The sequence below is a fragment of the Antechinus flavipes genome, chromosome 2 (assembly GCF_016432865.1).
Source record: "Antechinus flavipes isolate AdamAnt ecotype Samford, QLD, Australia chromosome 2, AdamAnt_v2, whole genome shotgun sequence".
NCBI classification, from domain to species: Eukaryota; Metazoa; Chordata; class Mammalia; order Dasyuromorphia; family Dasyuridae; genus Antechinus; species Antechinus flavipes.
In genome coordinates, this window is record NC_067399.1 from 376,282,242 (window position 1) to 376,297,839 (window position 15,598).

General features: G+C 36.1%; 1 protein-coding gene across 7 annotated transcripts in view; it reads left to right on the forward strand.

Moving 5' to 3' along the window:
- Nucleotides 1-15,598, forward strand: part of BEGAIN (brain enriched guanylate kinase associated) — a 269,374-nt gene that overhangs the window by 167,839 nt on the left and 85,937 nt on the right. The gene's annotated exons all lie outside the window — the stretch shown is intronic.

Sequence of the window (15,598 nt, forward strand, 5' to 3'; positions counted from 1 at the left end):
AATATTATTCTGAGGAGTCCATTGAGGATAAAAGTTAAGAACCTTTGGTCTCCTCCAGCCTTCCTCATTTTCTAGAGGAAGAAATGAAAGTCCAGATATATCCAATACAATGAGTTAGTGGTGGAGCTAGAATTGAGATCCAGGTTTCTATGCTCTAAGGGTTTTCACAACCTCATGATAGATGGTCTTCTATGATACCACCTAAGAAATATGAATCCCACCATCACCCATCTTTCTAGATTTATAACTTAGCTCTATTAAATCCTTGTTATCTCTATGCAATAAAAATTCAGGGAGAATTAAGACCACAAGAGAAAAATAAACTTCCCAGAACCCACCCTGACTTAGAGGCAAACTCAGGAGTAGAGGCCAGGAACCCTTGTGTGCTTTTTCAGGGTTCTTTCCACTTCACCAGGATACTTCAGACATAAGTACATTCCAGATAGCTTCCTTTCTATGCTCTCTTTTCCTTCCATGTACTTTTGACATCTATTTTCTTTAATCTTCCAAGAAAAAAATTGATATAGTTGCCAGGACAATGTTTTCCATTATGTGAAGGTCAAAGGGAACAAAGAGCAGGGTTTTTTCCATTGGCCCTTAGAATACAGAAGTAGAAGCAGTTGGAGGGAGATGGGGAAGGTGAGGTGAGAGTTAACAGGGAGGACGATTTTGGCTCATTTTAAGAAGTTCAGAATGAGTTGTCCAGTACTGCTATGGAGATAGTATTTCTGAATTTTCATGAGCCATTCGACAAAGTCACAATACTTTTTTGTATGAGATGAAGAGATATAAGTTTGACAACAGTGCATTCAGTTGAGGATATTTCAGCTGCAGATGAGGAGAAGGCTTGAGCAGGAATCTTAGAAATGATGAGCTGTCTGAAAACATTTGAAGTATTCTCCTGTGGAAGTCATTTTCTGTTTGGTCCTAGAAAGGAGAGCGAGGAGTAATGAGTAATGATTACTGAGGCTTTTTTTTGGATTCCACAAATTGAAGAATTTCTTAATAATTTGAGCTTTCAAGAAATGAAGTGCAGGACCTCCTGAGAATAGTGAGTTATCCCTTACTGAGATTTTCAAGCAGTCAATAGATATATATGTTTCAAGATATTTTATAAATGAGAGTTGAACTTCTGATAGGGATTACATTAGATGGCTACTAAGTATTTCCTGGTTCTGTCACCCTGTAATCTTTAACTATTTTATTTCATTTTTAAAACTGGGTTTTGGTATTTTGTCAGGCATTCTAGCCTGAATGCTGAGGTCACTCATGGGCCCAATTTCATTACTGATTATCATGAAAGTTTTGGCCTCCTCCCTTTCCAACCTAGGCTAATTTTTCTCTAATTTAGACCAAAGCTTCTTAAACTGTGGGTCATGACCCTATGTCGGAGTGCATAACTGAATGTGGGGGTCATGAAATTATCATTTATTGTCAATAAAACCTGTTCTGCTGACCTAAAAATCTATTTTATATACTTATATATTTGGGGTTGTATAAAAATGGTCTAACCAAGGCAAGGTATTGTATTTGTGAAATTAAATCTTTTTAACCCAAGTGCAAAGCTTTACACTCCTCCCTTACTAAATTTCATCTTATCCCTACTAAATTTCATCTTATTTGACTGAAGCTATAATTCTAGCCAATAAAAAATCTTTGGATTATTACTTTAATATTCAGTGTGTTAGCTCTCCTTCCAAGCTTTATATCATTTGCAAATTTGATAGATTATCATCTATGTCAAGTCATTGATTAAAATGTTAAGCAGCACAAGGTCATCTTTAGAGTTCTAAAAGCTACACAGTAGGCCTCCTCCTGATTTATTCAATCAGGCAAATCAGTAGGCATCTATGAAGCACTAACTATGTGCTAAGTTCTGTTCTAACTGCTGAAGATACAAATACAAGGAATGAAATAATTCCTAATCTCAATGAATTTATTTACATACTAATGGGTAAGACAAGTGTATAAACATATACAAAACAAGTAATTGATAGTAATAATAATAACCTACATTTTCAAAGTACTTTACGATTTACAAAGTTTTTTATAAATATTTTTCTACCCTGAGAGGTAGATGCTATTATCACTTCATTTTGCAAATGAGGAAATAAAGGAGATAAGAGTTTAAGTGACTTGCTTATGGACTTCCAGGTAGTAAATATCTGAAGTTGGATTTGAACTGAGATTTTTCTAACTCCATTGTACCACCTAATAGTTAAAAATATGGTAGTTCCCAGTGAGAAGGCACTAGCAGTTAGAGGAATGAGAAAAGGCTTCATGAACAAATTGTTGCTTGAACTGTGTCTAAAAGAAAGAGAGAGTTTCTATGAGGCAGAAATGAGGAAGGAGTACATACCAGGGCTGGAGAAAGGTCGGTGCAAAAGTATGAGAAGTGAAAAAGAGTGCTATGTGTGAAGAAGAGTAAGAAGAGCTGTTTGGCTAAATCTGAGTGTGTTGGAGGAGATCTAATGCACAATAAGGCTAAGGAAAAAAGTTTGTGCCAGCTTGTGTTAAGGGTGTTAAAAGCTAAACAGAGTAATTTAAATTTGATTCTGAGGCAATAGGGAGCCCCTAGAGTTTGTTGAGTAGAGGAGTAATATAAGCTCTCCACTTAAGAAAAAACATTGCTTGCTGTCTTGGGCATGCTGGAGGGGGAGGAGAGGGACAAAATTCTGAAACATAAGGTTTTGCACAAGTAAATGTTGAAAACTATTTTTGCATGTATTTGGCAATATAAAATACTATTAAAATATTTTTAAATATTCCATATTAAAAAAGAAAAATCATTTGGGCAGCTGTGTAAACTATAAGCTGGAAAGAGATGAGGTAGGAAGATAATTAGGAAACTGTTGTGACATTCTAGGCAAGAGATGATGAGTATTTGGATTGAGGCCATAGCAGTGTAAATCAGGAGCAAGACTTGGAAGTTAGAGATATGAAGAGGGAAGCGGCAAAATTTTACAACTGATTGACTATTTGAAGGTGAGGGAAACTGTGCGATCAAGGGTGATGTCAAGACTGTAAATTTGGGAGGTTGAAAGAATAGTGGTGCTTTCAATAGAAAGAGGAAAGATTAGAAAAGGAGAGGGCTTGGGGTTTAGTTTTGAATCGGACGAATTTGACAAATCTTGGAGATATCCAGTTTCAAATGTTCAACAGGTGACTGGTAATATGGGCCTGAAACTCAGGTAAAAAACTGTGCATGTACATACAGATCAGAGTCATATTGACATAAAGATGATAAACCCCTGAGAAAAATAGACAGAGAGGGAGATATCAAGAGATAGCACCTAGGACAGCGCCTTGGGAAAGGGTCATAGTTAGAGTGTATGACGGAAATGATAGCCAGTAAAAGAGACTAAAAGGAAGCAGTCAGACAGGATAAGAGGAGAACCAGAAAGGAGTAATATCATAAAACTTAGAAAAAAGAAAACCTCAAGGAAAAAGTGAGTAACGATTTCAAATGCAACAGATAGGTCCAAGAAACAAGAGAACTAAGATAAGACCCTCAGATTGCTTCATATGACTTTTTTATGATTTCCTTTTACTTTCTACTTAATGGTCCTATTATACATTTTCCCCTTTTGGACACAAAGATAACAAGGACACCTAGATGGCTCAGTGGACAGTGTGTTAGACCTGAAATCAAGAAGATCTGAGTTCAAATCCAGCCTCAGACATTTACTAACTATGGAGTCCAAGCAAATCATTTAATCTGTGTGTGCCTTAATTATAAAATGTGAATAATAATAGCATCTAACTCTCAGGGTGATCATGAAGATGAAATGAGATAATAGTCATAAAATGCTTAGTACAGTTTATTTCCTTCCTTCCATCATAGATTTTCAATGTTTTCTTGAAATCTGGATAACCTCTGTATAACATTTATCTGATTTATTAATGTGGTAACTCTAACGGAATGACAATACAATTCGTCTATCATGATCTATTCTTTTTTTTTTTTTGGCAAGGGAAGACTTGCCCAGGGTCACACAATTAGTAGAGTGTTAAGTGAGTGAAGCTGGATTTGAACTCAGGTTCAAATCCTCCTGATATCAAGGCTGGTGCTCCATCCCTGTATCATCTAGATGCCCCATAACCTATTCTTAATGAAGCCATGCTGGCTGTAATTGATCACTACTTCTTTTTCTACATGCTCACTAACCATCCCTTTAACATGCTCTAGAAATTTTTTTAGTAATTGAATTTAAGTTTATGTTTCCTCTCTGCCACTTTTTAAAAGTTCAGGTTAAAGTGGCATTTCTTATCCAAGGTTTCTATCTTTTCTTTTTCAACCAGTTCGTTTTTATTAACCATAATTTAGTCTAGAATAGCAGGTTTACTTAAAAATTTGAAATACTTTCTCTGCCTTTGAAAGGAGCAATTATCTTTAAAGCAAGCCAAAAAATTGTTAGCTTCACACACATACACACAAACACATACAGACACACACACACACACACACACACACTTTTAGCAAAGAGAGTGCTTCAACCAATGATCACAGAGTTGAAGTCCCCTGTCACTACCATAATATACATCTTGGCCAGGACTTAAATTTATCACTCTACTTTATATGCACAATTGCTCTTCCTGGTTTCAACTTTGCAGAACATGATGCCTCTGCCAGGACAAGCTCCTTACTTCTAATCTGATCACCTTGCTGCTAACTCAGATCTTGATTGACCATATGTCTCTCAGCCTCTTTTTTTCCTCTGATTGGAGGATTGAATTGGAGGGCAAAATACCAAATTCTTCCCAATACCTTCCTTTATAAATGGCAAAGCCTAGACTCAGATCACTTTACTTTGCATCTACTGCTATTCCTGGTTTCAACTCCATGAACAAGATGCTCCTATAGAGAATACTCTTTGCCTCTTCATTCCTGCCTCCTTTAATGTATTGTCTCCTCCCTTTAAATTGCAAGCTCCTTGAGGACAGGGATTGTCTTTCTTCTTTATTCATTGTACCCCTGGAGTTTAACACAGTGTCTGGAATATAGTAGGTGTTTAACAGATTGGATTAGATTGTTATCTAAATTCTTATTTATTGCCTCCTTCTAATGATGATATCATTTGTTTCTCCCTCTGTTGATCTCCATCCAATATTTGCCACCATGCTTTCTCCCTGTTTCTAGATTTCCTCATGAATCCATTGTCCAGTGCTTTTATTCTCTCCTTCCCAAAACATGTACTTTTAAAATCTGTTCTCTTATTTTTAGTAAGATGTAAACTTTTCAGAACTCTATTCTAGTCATATGTTTTTTGCTCTGCCCTTTTTTGGACACTTTTCTGGTACAGGTCTGGATCTACAATTTCATCAGGATAAGAAATTGTAAATGGAGAAACCCTTCCACCAAAGCAGATTAACAGCTATCCTGTAACTTAGAATCTTTAAATATAGCTTGGAGGCAATGAGAATCATCCAGGATTGAGCTAACAGTATTCACTAAGACTTGAACTCTTGACTTGAATCTAGTCAACTCAAAACTAATGACAGCTAGTTGTCATTGTAGCATCGCACTGTATTTAGAGATTCAGTCTCTGTTTTAGGTTCTTTACCACTTATTTCCCACTCATTGTACTTTTGTTGATAAATATCTGAATCTATGGGTTCACTTCCTATATTTTTCCACTGGTTCGCTTCGTATATTTTTGTCTCTTTTGAATTACTGCCCAATTCTACTGAGATTCTTCTTCCTTCTTTATAACTCATAGTTTCTGTTTGGGAAATAGATACAGGCATTTTTTTATCCTCTTTCCCCTCCCTTTTCAGTTTCTTCTTAAAAGATTTTTGAGGACCTAGACAAGTATATCTTACCATCCCTCTTTAGGTTCACTCCTTCCCTGGCCAAGAAGAGCTCATAATTTCTACATTTTAAAAATATCTGTTGAATAAATCTGAATTTTCTTCTCAGTCTGTTAGCTAGCCATTCACTTTCAACATTCACCTTTCTTATCTGAATCCCCTACTTAAATTGGCTAAAGGGGAAAGAATAAAGTACACTTGTGCCCCTAAAGCCTTAATTTTTTTCAATGAGGATTTCATCAACCCTGGCAAGGCTTCCCAGATTCTTCCTGGCAATCGCATTTGTCGCCACATGAATCATCAAAAGTAGGTAATTGTCATCATTTTTGACAAGTCCTTGGGAGACTTTCCATCACATTGTTGATGTAAGTCCTAGAAATACAGCAGATCTCTTTATTGTTAATGTCAAGTTGACAAATAGCTACCTTGATACCCCTCAGCAGGAAGTCACCAACCACCACGATTTTTTTTTCCTCATATCTTCCCCAGATGACTTTTTCCTGTGCTAGCAAGAGATACACATTCATCATACCTTGGAATACAGAGAGCTACTTATTCCTTAAAGGGACTAACTCCCCCTCCACTACCCACACTCCCTACCCCTATCACTTTAAAATAAGAACATTATTTCTATTACTTAGCTTCAAGTACTTGGTTATCTTTTCTTCTTTCCCTCTTCCAGCATCACATTTTTCTACCCTCTCACTTCTTGATGTAGGTCAGCATTCTGTTCAGATCCTTTTTCTTCAGAGTTTTCCCCTTGATGCCTTTCTTTCATATTTTCCCCCAAGGAACATTTCATTCTCTCTGTCTTGGGGTTTCTGCTGTGAAAATAGACAAAGGAAGGTTTGGAAAGGATTTCTAGTTCCCCAGAGAAAGGTAGCAATTCAGCTGCTCCTTAGATTATTATTTTACCAAATACCATTGGCCATGAAAAACTTTTCCAGCATTTTAGGAGAAGCACAAAGCCAGAAAGAAATCTATCTGTCATTCCAAAAAAATGCTTCAAAATAATTGGAGGTCTGGAACAGCAGAAAGGGTAAAGGTAAACCTTGGTCTCATATGATATTCCAGATGTGTTCAGAAATGCCTTCTAATTGAACCCTAATTCACTAAGACTGTGTCTAACATGCAGAGATTGAATACAAATCCACTCATTTGTTTGCTTTCCAGCTTTGCTTGCATCTAATAAATAACTACAATCTTACCATTTTCAATTAAAATATTTTCTGGAATTTGGTACTAGAAAGAATGTCCTTCATATGTAGCAATAACATAATTGTTTTCTTGCATCCAGACAGATGGCATAAAAGCCCATTCTTTTTAGCTATTAGCATGTGTCTTAATAATAATAATAATTACATTACTCTCTTACAGGTGAGAAAATGAAATTCAGAGAAAGGAAATAATTTACACAAGGTTAAATAATTAGGAAACAGGAGATTTGAGACTTAAAATTTGGTTTTCTGGAAAGTTATTATAAAATGAGAATCAGTAGGGATAGGATTCAGGAGAGCTGGATTCTAGTCTCAGGCTCTGCCAGTAACAACAGGCATTAAGTTCTCAATTTATGCCACAAACTGTTCTAGGCACTTAAGATACAAATATAAAGGATTAAATAATTCCTTCTGGGACTTAGTTTTCTCATCTCCATTAGGAAGGAACCTTTTCTCTGTAAGTTTCCTTGACTCTGCTGACTTTTTCTTTGAAGCTACCCTAAGTCCTCCTGAATGTTGCTCTCTTCCACCAACCTACTAACTCCTTCAAGTTCTTTCTCCTCTGTTTCGGTTAGGGAAGAAAATACTTGATTGAATTAAAGTCTCTAAGTTCCCTCTTCCAAGGGACCCAAACTGAACCCTCGAGAGGAAAGGTTTGGTTCATTTCATCTCAAATTTCAGAGAGCAAAGGGAGAAGAAGGGTCTCAAGTAGGAAATGTAACCCCTTCCAGTTTGGGTCAGAATACCTACAGGGATAATTTCCATGAAGATAGAATTTTAGTTTTAAGACTTTCCCTCTGTGGGATCCCTAACTTGTTTTCTTCACCTTCAAAAAGGTTACTTCTTCTCCCTCATTAAGATTCATTTTCTTTACCCTCCATGAGATTCCTATCCCACTTTTTTTCTTTCTGTGGAATCCCTTTATGGGGTTCAATTCTAAGGGCTAATACTTGATGAAAATTCCATTTAACAATGATGGTCAATTTACTTTCACTAAATATTGATTTACTTTCAACAGAATTAATTTCCAGTGCTGCCAATGGGCAGTAGATGGGACTTAGGCATTGATTTTTATTAAAACACAAGTACCTTATAACAAGAGAATAAAACCACAATCCTGGAAGGTTCTGATGACTGTTTAAGTGATTCATTTCTATGTCTTCCCCTGGGTACCTGGAATAGAGAAAAATATATAAAAATAAAAAAGTCATATGCTCAGCAAAGATGAGTTCCACAATAATAGCAAATGTTTATATGTTATTGGGTGCCACATACCATGATTTACAATTATTTCATTTGATCCTCACAACAACCCTGGGAGGTAGATGCTGTTATCACTCCCATTTTACAGAGGAAGAAACTGAGGTTAAATGTCCTACCCAAGGATACATAGCTAGTAAGTATCAGATTTTTGTCAGATTTAAATCAGTTCTTCCTTAATACAGACCCAGTACTCTATTCTTGTGCCACCCAGCTGCTCCCTGGGGAGGTTTGAATTTCAGAGGCAAATGCTTCATCAGGATAAAAGTTCTGTCTAAAAGATTATAGACATATCTCTTTTATCTTCCTTTAGATTCTAGGAGTTCCATTCCTTTATTTGTGTTCAGATAAGTCTTTGCTTTCACTTGGGAAGATAAGACCCAAACTTATTGTTGACTCAGCTATTCCAAAAGGTCAGCCTTCTCCCAGCAAAGCCAATGTTTCTGTCCTCCCTGTGCCCCTTCTGAAGACCAAGTTTAGACAAGAATCTCAGTGGAGACTGTGGGGGAGGGGAAGCAGTCCTCTCTTACCCAGCGTTCTCACAGTCAGCTGCGCTCTGGAGTTAATCAGGGCATCCAGGGCGCATGTATCCCAACAAAGCCCTGGGCTGCCCTCCATGCTCAATCGACCAAGCTATTTTTAGGCTTCTGCTTTGTGAATAAATCACCCTCATTATTTCTTACACGTTCTAAGCAAGAACCTCAATTAAGAATTCTTGGACTTCTGCCCAGGTTTGTATTGGGAAAAGGAATCACTTTTTTTTTTATTTCACAACTTCAAAAAAGTATAGGACCAATGCTTTCTGACATTGGCAAGAAAGGACATTATCTTCTCAAAAATTTCCTAGAGTACTAATAATTTTTGCCTTTGTCATATATCATAAGTATATGTGTGTGTGATATCCCCTCATTTGATTATAAACTCCCTGTGGACAAGGAATGTATCATTTTTTAATTTTGTAACCACAGCATAGGAAGGATCTTGCATATAGCAAAGGCTTAATCAATGTTCATTGAATGAATGGTAAGAATGGAAAGAGATTAATGAACATGAAAACCTATTCTTCATCTTGGGAAAAGCAAGTTAGACTGTTTGCTCCTACTGGTCCCACTGCTGAGAAAATTTTCTTGTTGTTGATTCATTTTTTTCCAGTCACATCTAACACTTACTATGTACTAGACATATGATAAATGCTTTAAAATTATTATCTCATCTGATCTTCACAACATTAGAAATAGGTATTATCATTATCCCTACTTTACAGATAAGGAAACTGAAGTAGCTATTAAGTTATTTGCCCATGGTTACATAACTACTGAGTATCTAATGTTACATTTGACTCTATCTCCAAAACTCCAAATATTGCACTACCTCCTTTTAAAGAAAGTACTGTAATGTCAAGTTGATAGGTCAATTAGGACCCCATTGAGAAGGGCCTAATGCCAGGATAAGTAATTGGGACTTGATTTTTATAGGAAGATGTCTTTTAATGTGAAAGTATCACGATCAGAACCAAACTGAAAAAATTAATCCTTTTAAAAGAAAATTCTAAATCATTATCACTTCAAAATGATCTTTTCCCCTAATAGAAACCTCCCTTGTAATAGAGAATCATGATCAAAAAAACATGTATCTCAATGGGATATCCTTCACTGTGCCAGTCCTCCGAAGTCAAGACTGGTGAATGTGTTAATCAGAATTACATGCTGTTTTCATTTTTACAGTTGCAATCAATGTATATGTTGTTCTCCGTTTACTCTGCATTGGTTTAATGTTTTCCTGAACTTATCTAAATTCTTCCCATTGGTCAATTCTTACAGTACAATTACATTTCAGTAATTACAGTACAATTATATTTTTGTCTACTACAAATTATACAATCAAATTAGTTCAAATTTCATGCCTTCTGTGGAATGGATAAGAGAATCCCTTCTATGATATCATGGCAGGTGACCCTCTAAGCCTTTGTTTGAACATCTCTAGTTTCAAGGAGCATACTATCTTTCCAGGTTTTCATTGTTATAAGCTATAAGTCTTCTTTATATTTGGTCAAAAATTCCCTTCGACCCTCTAGACCTTTGGTTTTGCCAAACAAGCTAATCCCTCTTCCCCATTAGAGCCCTTCATATTTTTCTTTTCTTCTCCAAACAGCCCCCATCTTTCACCTATTCAAAATAAAGACCACTGCTGTGTTATATATATAGCACTAGGTTAGGCAGAAAATGTCATCTAATTAAAACTTGAGTGAAGAAGAAATAAAAGGAATACACCCCTGCCCTTATTTACCTTTTTTGAGCATCACAGCATTCTTAGAGTTGTTGCCATTAGGAAATTGGATGTGGTAAAAAGAGAACTTGTTTTTGATTAAGGAGGATCTGACTTAATTTTGGCAGGAATCTCTTTTTATGAGCCTCAGTTTTCTCATCTATAAGAGGGTGGATAGTAATACTCATGCGCCTGCTACCATTGGACTTTGTAAATTCAAAAGTTCCATACAAGTGTGAACTACTTATAGTTCATCGCATTATGTATAATTTCATTTGATCCTCAAATCATCCTTGTATTTTGGCTGATGGTCAGATAACATCACCTTCATTTTTGTATTAAAAACTTGAGAGAATTGGCTGACTTTTGTCTTTTGCAGAAAAATCTAGGAATAGACTCCAGGTCTCCTACATCTCAGCCCCAGCGCTATTTCTCTAAGACCAAACTAAAGTTCCTGATCTGCTGAATCCCCTTCCTTTTTTGTCCCTCTTCCCAGACCATTACAGGCAGTTTTGCTTCCACTGTCAGATTTGATGACCAGGTCTTCCTGAGATTGTGGCAGGGCTTCATGCCTTGGTATTATTAATTATCTAGTAAATGCCCAGTAACTTAGTATATGTCTGACTCCTGGGTTTGTTTTTTAGTATTTTATATAGTTTTTTTTTTCAGTTTCTATTTCCTGAAAAATTGATGCACTTGGGGTTTGGGGGTGGGAGTGGGAGGGAAATAGTGCATCCTCTGCAGGAATGGCTAAATTAAGCTATATTTGGTCTCATGAGCACATCTGCTCCAGCTGAATGGGGGACATGATTGATGAAAACTGTCTTAGAAGATTGTGGGCACACAGGATTGTAAAGAGGGCTTTGCCTCCTGTGGCCATTTATTCCATATTTCTTATTCTTTCTTCTCTTTCCTTCTCTCTCCCCATCATAAAATCAATTAGCAGATTCTATCACTTGATTGCCTGAGATGAGCTAAAAGATAATGTGGTTTAATGCAAAAAACCCTTAAACATGGAGGCAGACAACCTGAATTCTAGGCCCACATGTACAACTTATTAGCTGTGTCTACCTGAGCAAGTCATTTTATATTCTAAATAAGGATAATCTTACTTGTGCTATTCCCTCCATAAGCCATTATCATTTTGGTTTTGACAGCCCTTTCACATACAAGTCTCATTTGATATAGTTTCAATCTTCACAACAACCTTGTGAGGATTGAATAGATAATATATATTAAAGAATCATTATCGTCATCATCATCATCATCATCATCATTAGGAAAAGTCCAAATAATTATTGGCCTATAGGATACCAGAGATCTAGAAGCATAGAACACAGAGTATTCTTTTTAAAAGGCCCAGCAATTCTAATGGACTGATGGAAAGGGTCACCTACATCTAGAGAGAGGACTATGGGGACTGAATGTGGATCACAGCTTAGTATTTTCATCTTTTTGTTGTTGTTTGTATGCTTGCTTTTTTCCCCTCATTTTTTTCCTTTTTCTTGTGCAGCATGATAAATGTGGAAATATCTTTAGAGGAATTGTACATGTTTAACCTGTATTGTATTGTTTGCTGTCTAGGAGAGGGAAAGAGAGGATTTTTCAAGGGCGAATGGTGAAGACTATCTTTGCATGTATTTTGAAAATAAAAATTTATTATTAAAAAATCTTAATAAAAATTTTAAAAATCATATTAAATAAAAATTTTTAAAGACCTAGGACAGGATCTAATCCAGGGATTCTTAACTTGGAATCTGTGGACCCCTTTGTGAGTAGATTTGATCTTCATTGGGGAAAAGTTACATTTTAATTTTCATTAATCTCCAACTGAAATTTAGTTATCTTTAATTATCTAAAAACATTATTCCAAGAGAATATTTATGGGCTTCATTAAGCTGTGAAAGAGGTGAATGATAAATTTTTTTAAAAGTTAGGAACTCCTGATCTACTCCAACTTCTTCATTTTATTGATGAGAAAATAGAGGACCAAAAAGCAGAAGTGACACAGCCATGGTTACATGATGAGGTAGGGAAACTGAGTCACATAGAGACCTTTTTCACTCAATGTAGTCAAGTAACAAGTTATTTAAAGCTTCAAAGTGAGTACCTATTTCAGGGGATACAAGAAAATAAGACAAGGACTAACTCATAAGATCTAAATTGAAATTTGAAGAGAAATGGGCACAACTGGATGTGGAAAGTTTGACAGTTTTGCTTAGAATTTCATTATATTTAGGCCTTTCTGGGAATCATTAAAACTGATAAGAATCTACCACATATACTAATAGCTCAAATTTATATAATGCTTTAAGCTTTGTAAAGCATTTTACCTATATTGTCTTATTTGGGGAGTTGTAAAGGATATAGATATGGCTATAACATAGTGCCTGCCTTCATGAAGTTCATAGTCAAATAGGAATAATGAAACCCATATCCATGTAGCAATATAAGATCCATATCCATGTAATAGTAGAAGACCTATGTCCATGTAGCAGTAAAAGACCCGATGAATGATAAAGTGCTACAAGGGCTTCTAGGAAGGAGAGATGACTGGGCTGGGATATTCAGGGAAAGCTTCTTGGAGGTGGGACTCAGGCTGAGCACTGAAGAATGGAGAAGTTTTATAAAAAGAAATTGGGGGGAAAATCTAGAAGAGGAAAATGGAATGTAGATTTCAGGCATTAAGATAGTGTACCCTTGGTGGCTCTGAGACATGGAGAAATGCCTGATGAAAGATGGAATTCTGTGGCATATTGGACATAATTGCTTGGGTTATTGAGACTAGGATGGGCATCAGAATACGTGGAAGAAAATAGATTTGGTGCATATGTTTGAATGGCATGCCATTATCATTGGTGAGATTCAAAGAGAATTTAACAAGTTAGAGTGGGAAGAAGGAATGAATGGAGGCTGGATTGAGGGGCTGTTCACTGGGTTATTGAGTAGCCACTGTTTCCACCAGTTCATTCCCACTGAAGAAATGTGTGGTTGGAATGAAGTGAGAATAGTTTTCTTTGGGAGATATGAGAAAGATGAAGTACTTTTAACACTCCGTTTCTTTCTCCCTTTGTCCACAGATAGGGAAGAGATATAGTGGATAAAATACTAGTTCTGGAGTAAGACTATTTTCAAACTGAGCTAGAGCTACCTCATACAAGCTCAGGAAATCCCATTGTTTAATTTTTGGTGTCACACAGAAATTGGCAAAAACCACAAATCAGGGCTTGATTTATTGTTTAGTTGATTGTCTAGACAAGAGAGTGATAGAGAAAATGTTAATAGTCCATATTAAACATAAAAGTGTCCATAGAGGAGACTAGGTGGCACAGTGAATAGAATATTAACCCTGGAGTTAGAAGGACTGAATTAAAATCTGGCCTCAGATATTTATTAACTCTATGACCTTGGTCAAGTCACTTAACTCCAATTACTTCTGCTACCCCCAAAGAAAAGTGTCTTGTATATTTTTGGGGGGAAGGCAGCTAGTTATTTACCAGCACACTACTGGTTCAACCAGAACTCCCCACTTTATAGCTCTGTTACCTGAAACAAGTTGTTTAAACTCTGTAGATCTGTCTCCTTACTTGTGAAATAAAGGAATTAGACTTAATGACATATAAGGTCCCTTTTGGCTCTGACTCTATGATTCTATAATAGCAAACTTTTATTCCAAAGTTTATATGTTCTTTAAGATTGTACAAAATTTCTAATTTCTTAATTGTTAATTTTGTTTTTTAATTCTAGAATTTATAAATTCTAATTTAGTACTTTCAAGATGGTTTGCCAATCAAAGTTATGATTGACCATAATTGCTTTTATCTGTATTTTATCTGGGGTTGCTAAAGGGAGAAGTAATATTTGTTGTCTCTTTATAAAGAGAGACAGACAACAGCTTTTTGTCTAAGAAAAAAAGTGGGGAAGGAGAGTTCTTCCTCCCCCCCACCAGACTAGGATTTTGTTGTGCAGTCATGTCTAACTCTTTATGACCCATAACATGCCAGGCCCTTCTTTCCTTCACTATCTCTCAAAGTCTGTCTTGTTCATGTTTGTTGTTTCTGTGACACTACCTATCCATCTCTTCCTCTGCCATACTATTTTTCTTTTGACTTTAATCTTTTCCAACATCAGGGGCTTTTCTAGTGAGTCCCATCTTCTCATATAAAATCTGATATTGCTTCCATTTTTTCCCTCTCTATTTACCAAGAAGTGATGAAACTAGTTGCAGGAACTTAATTGGGCTTTTTGTTGTTTTGTCTTGTTTTTTATGTTAACTTTGAGCTAGCTTTTATACTCCTCTTTCACCATCATCAAGAGGCTTCTTAATTGCTCTTAACAAAACTGGATGCTCAACATCTAAATGAGAGAAAGTGATTTTGATATATTAATTTTTATAATGTTCCCAAACCAATCCTGTTTTTTTTTTCTTTCATTTATTCACAGATAGATTTATTTGTTAATTGTTGTTATCTGATAAAAGGTATGGGGATGTTGAATCAAGATGTTCCTCTCATCATTTTCACTCTTTCCCCAATATTCTCAGAAGATAACTCTTTTTAGGAGTGGAGTGAGAGTAATGACCAAGGAGTAGATCCAGCTTTGTGAGAGGAGAAAAGAAATAGCTAAAAATTCCTAGCCCACACACATTTCAAGGGTAGAGGCCAGCCTCTCCAAAAAGTGTAGAAAGATTTTCTTCAATTCACTTTATCACCAATCTTGACAGGCAGCACACTTGGTAAATGATTTCCTGTGGCTCATATCCTACCATTGTTTTTCAATTTTCCTATTTGAAAAATCTTGGGGTTGGATTAGATCATTTTTAAGGTTCTGTCCAGTTCTACCATTCTATGTTTTAGGATTCTAAAGCTCATTATAAGTCTGACATTCTATGTTCTGGAATATAAACTCCCTTCTTACTCTGATGTTCTGTTTTTCATAATCTAGAGTTCCTTTCCAAATCAGGCTTTCTATTATTCTTAATACAATCTGTCTTAGTCCTTTCCTTTCTTTAGGTTTTGGTGTGAAAATAGACCAGGCTTGAGAGA